Raw genomic sequence first — 5,189 nt, 5'->3', positions numbered from 1 at the left:
ACTCATGTCCATAGAGTCGGTGATGCTATCTAACCATCTCATCCTCTGCCACCTGCGGTCTCCCTGCTCCAGGGCCAAATCTCCTCCAGCAGCCAGAGATATTTTTAAAAGTGTAAATCTGACCATGCTATTCCCTGTCTGAAACACTTCAATGGCTTCTCCATTCCAAATGTATCAAATGTAAATTCTTTCCCATGGCCTGGCACTCATTTGATGCTCGTTGAAATATTTGTTGAAAAAATAATGGAAAAAAGATTCCTTTCATTTGTTTCAAACCTATGTTTTTTAAACTTAAAGACATTTTAAACTGAAAAATTTTAAACACTTAAAATTTATTATTCATGGGGATTCCCTGGCGGTCCAGTGATTAGGACTTGGTGTTTTCACTGCTGAGACCTGGGTTCAGTCCTTGGTTGCAGAACTTAGGTCCTAAAAGCCAAAAAATTATTACTCAAGATAACATCCCATCTGCAATAGAAGTCCATTTTCGTGAATCATCTCCATCACTGGCTATTCATCTTTTAAGTTTTTAACTATGGCCAATTTGCTGGGTGAAAAAGTACCTTGTTTTAATTTAGATTTCCTTGCTAGTAACTAGGTTGGCTACCTTCTGTTTGTTCATTATTTACTATTTGGTTTTATGGCCAAATTAATTAATAAAACTTTGTTTTTATTGAAAAATATTCTTTTCCGCAAGAAGGATTTCCATCCTTCGTCTATGTCATGACTATTTTTTCTCTATTATTCATTGACTTAACAACAATGATTTTTGTTTGTTTACTTCATGAGCATTTTTTCCCTATTTGTCATTTGTTGGCTTAACATGAATAGTTTGTTTTTGTTTTAATTTGGCTGCACTGCTCAGATTTCGGGATCTGAGTTCCCTGACCAGGGATTGAACCATGCCTTTGGCAGTGAAAGTGCAGAGTCCTAACCACTGGACTGTCAGGGAATTCCCAATAAAATATTTTGAAAAGTAGTCTTCTAGAAGAAAATGAATGTTTGCAATAAATCTAATTAATTTAAAATACAAGTTAAGAAAAAGATTGGTGTGTGTGTATTAGGAAAATAGTTGATAAAGAAGAATAAATAGTAGTTGATATTTATATGGCAGGCTTCCCTGGTGGCTCAAGCTTCCCTGGTAGCTCAGAGGTTAAAGCGTCTGCCTGGAATGCAGGAGACCCAGGTTCGATCCCTGGGTCAGGAAGATCCCCTGGAGAAAGAAATGGCAACCCACTCCAGTACTCTTGCCTGGAGAATCCCATGGAGGGAGGAGCCTAATAGGCTACAATCCATGGGGTCGCAAAGAGTCAGACACGACTGAGCGACTTCACTTTCTTTCACTTTCCCTGGTGGCTCAGTGGTAAAGAACCAACCTGCCTATGTAAGACATGTAGATTCGATTCTTGGATTAGGAAGATCCCCTGGAGAAGGAAATGACAGCCCACTCAGATATTCTTGCCTGGGAAATCCCATGGACAGAGAAGCCTGGTGGGCTATAGTCCATGGGGTTGCATACTACTTAGCAACTAAACAATAACAAGAACAATTTACATGGTAAGTGCCATTTTACCCAGAGCATTCTGCATCTGCGGTCTTTTTTTTTTTTTTTTTGGTAAAGTTTCGGATGTTAAATAGTTTGGACCACACAATCTGTCTCAACCACTCCAGTGTGCTACCCTAAGAACCACAGGCAATAAATGAATGGCTGTGGCCCTGTTCCAATAAACCTTATTAATGGATACTGAAATGTGAACTTTCATAATTTTTCAAAATACTATTTTACACTGATCCTTTTCTCCCAACCGTTGACAAAAAACGTAAAAACCATTCTTCATTTTTGGGCTATACAAAAACAGGAAGTAGACCAGAAAAATGTGGCCCACAGGCTATAGTCGGCCAACCCCTGCTTTATCGCTTTTGAACTTGACTGTAGCTCAGTGAGATTGACGGCAGCAGGATTCTCCACTTTGAACACATGCAGGGGCAGGTTCAGGAAGGGGAGGACGCAGAGCTGATTGAGTTCTGCCCTGTGGCTCACAGATGCTCAAAGGAAAACCTGAAAGCTTTTACTCAAACCCAAACTGTTACAGGTTTTAGAAACTTGAGTTTGTAATGAATTTAAAGTTTTAACAAATTCCTCCCAAGACCAAATACTTCAAAGAAGGAATACCATGTCCCTTTGAGAACAGTTATTTGAATACTTTGCTTGCCAAACTGGATCCCATCAGGGCTACCCACTTTAAACTCAGCAGGTGGGTTTGTCTTTTTTAATGTTTATTTCTTCATTTGGCTGCGATGGGTCTCAATTGTGGCATGCAGGATCTTCAGAATCTTTGGTTGGGTCCCCTGGGATCTAGTTCCCTAAGCAGGGATCCAACCTGAGTCCCCTGCATTGGGAGCAACTAAGTCAACCAAGCGGTGGAGCCCCAGCTTCAGAGTGTAGACAGACTTAGAATCCTGGTCCTAACACTTGCTGTGTGACTTTGGACAAACTACTGCCAACCTCTACATAAAATAATCATCTTTTAGGGTTGTCGTTTTTCAAATCTGAATCAATGACTTAAAAATATGGGTCAAACCTCAGTTTTTGTCCTCACGTGAAGTAATACCAATTGTATGTTGTTGTTGTTTAGTCACTAAGTTGTGTCCAAATCTTTTGCAACCCCATGGACTGTAGCTGGCCAGTTCTGTCCGTGAGATTTCCCAGGCAAGAATACTGGAGTGGGTTGCCATTTCCTTCTCCAGGGGATCTTTCCAGACCAGGAAGTGAACCCAAGTCTCCTGCATTGGCAGGTGGATTCTTTAACGCTGAGCCAGCAGGGAAGACCAGATTCCTTTGACCCCCACATTTATTTAAGGCTCCAGTAATCTCAAGGCTCATAGGACCAAGAGGCCTGAAGAACACTTAGTGTTCTATACTCTATACTCAGTCTATACTCTGACCCCATCTGAGCAGGTAAACAGAAATACCCGCCTTCCATTGTCAAGGGTAATCTTGAATGATTAAGCTTTATAAATGTTGCCGAGTCTTCAGGAACACAACCTGCCCAGAAAATATGGGAGCCTGGAATCTATCCTACCCAGCTAGTGTGAAAAATGGAGTTAAAAGTTAAAAAAGTAACAGGACTTCCCTGATGGTCCAGTGGTCAATGTAAAGGACCTGGGTTTAACAGGTTTGATCCCTGGTCTGGGAACTAAGATCCCACATGTGTGCGATCAAAAAGTAAAATCTGAAAAATAAGTTTTAAAAAAAAAGTAAGGAAAGTAGCTGGCACAGGGTGGGCCAGGCTAAATAATGGCTGTTTGTATTAGTTCAGTGGCGGAGTATTAATCCAGGAATTTCTGGGACGTGGGTTTTGAAATTTGACAGGCCTGCCTGAGTTAGAGCAAGCTGGTGTGACCTCCTATGGAGTGGGGTTAAAGCTGCAACAGTGGAAATCTTTTGTGTCTTGTTTTGTTTGAAATAACAGCTTTAGTGAGATATAGTCTATGTACTGCACAACTCTCCTAGGTATATAATTAATGTTATTTTTTGGCTGTGCTGGGTCTTCGCTGCTGCAGGTGGGTTCTAGTTGTGTCTCTTCCTTGCAGTGGCTTCCCTTGCGGCGGCTTCTCTCTTGTAGAGCACACAGGCTGTAGGGCGTTCTGGCACCAGGGCTTAGCTGCTCCCCTGAACCCGCGTCTCCTGCGTCTCATGCATTGTAGGCGAATTCTTTACTGCTGAGCCACGGGGATTGTCCAGCCTGTCCTGAGTGCTTCTCACGAATTCATCTACGTGTCCGAACAACCCCCTGAGCAGAGAGCTGTGCTTGCAGTTGTCCAGTGTGTGCATAGCACCAAGTGTGAGGCAAGGAATCAGAGTTGGGCAGGGTCAGAGAGAAGCGAGAAGGGGGAGGGTCAGGGAGAAGAGAGAAAGTCGACAGTGGGGCGGGGGCGGGGGCGGGAGAGGCAGAGGAATTTTTAAGATGCTCATTTTGATAGTGGGGGAGGGGGATACTCGTCCCTATGCATTTGTAAAACTGATAGAACCGCACAAAGAATGAACATAATCTATTTGGCGCATGGCTGCGCTGGGTCTTGATTGTGGCATGTGGGATCTAGTTTCGTGACCAGGGGTGGAATCTGGGCCCCCCAGGCAGTTGAAACACGGAGTCTTAGCCACTGGACCACCAGGGAAGTATCTAGAGTGAACTTAATGCACACAAATTGTGTTAAAAGTCAAGAGGGATATTGGCAGGGGTTGGGGGCGGGGGGGTGGTCCCAAGACGAAACACAGACAGTAACAAATGAATCCAACTATAGGACAAGTATTTAACAAAAGCTCACTGAAGGGGGTGGGAGAAAATAGAAGCTGACTTAAATGACTTTGGACAATGGCATTGTTAATGGAAACTATGAAGCTAAAATCAAAGCACTGGACATTTTTGAAAAAGGTAGAGGGTAGGGTGTAAAACCCAGCCCAAGAACCTCTGGCCAATCTTGCTTCTGGTAACAAAGGCTCTGTCTGTGCACACTGCCCTGTGATGAGACAAGTGTCTGCCAAGAGGGGCACTTCTATTTCAAACAAAGGGGCTGTGTAGGCGAGTCCTGGCCCTGCCTACAACCTGGAGCCATTACCCCATTTTACAGATGAGCAAGCGAAGACAGAAGAGGAGGTTAACTGGTCCAAGAACTGGCCCAATAAAGGGTCAAGGTTTAGCTTCTGGAAGTAACTCAAAATACCTATGAACAGATGAATAGAGAAATAAAAGTTGTGCATCCTACTATGGAATATTATTCGGCCAGAAAAAACACCTACACACTGACACACACTATCTTGATGAACCTTGAAGATAATATGCTGAGTGAAATAAGCCAGACACAAAAGGCCACATATTTTCTGATTCCATTTATGCAGAATGTTCAGAATAAGTTTATCCATAGAGACAGAAAGCAGATTAGTGGTTGCCGAAGTCTGTGGGGACAGGAACTATGGCTTAGTGTGTGCGTGCTAAGTCGTTTCAGCTGTATCCAATCCTTTGCGATGCTATGGACCATAGCCCACCAGGCTCCTCTGTCCATGGGATTCTCCAGGCAAGCATACTGGAGTGGGTTGCAGGCAAGCATACTGGAGTGGGTTGCTATGTCCTCCTCCAGGGAGGAGAGATCGAACCTGCATCATTTATGTCTCCTGCATTCGCAGGCAG

The 5,189-nt window shown here is 43.4% G+C and overlaps 1 non-coding gene across 1 annotated transcript; it reads left to right on the top strand.

The window, feature by feature from the left end:
* The first annotated feature begins 1,135 nt into the window (after nucleotides 1–1,135).
* On the top strand, nucleotides 1,136–1,208 carry TRNAS-GGA (transfer RNA serine (anticodon GGA)). Its single transcript has one exon. It is a non-coding gene; the product is annotated as a tRNA-Ser (tRNA).
* Nucleotides 1,209–5,189: the final 3,981 nt, after the last annotated feature.

Source organism: Ovis canadensis, chromosome 24, assembly GCF_042477335.2.
Source record: "Ovis canadensis isolate MfBH-ARS-UI-01 breed Bighorn chromosome 24, ARS-UI_OviCan_v2, whole genome shotgun sequence".
Lineage (NCBI taxonomy): Eukaryota > Metazoa > Chordata > Mammalia > Artiodactyla > Bovidae > Ovis > Ovis canadensis.
Note: the sequence above shows the minus strand (reverse complement) of the source record. Positions and strands in the feature narration are given on the sequence as shown.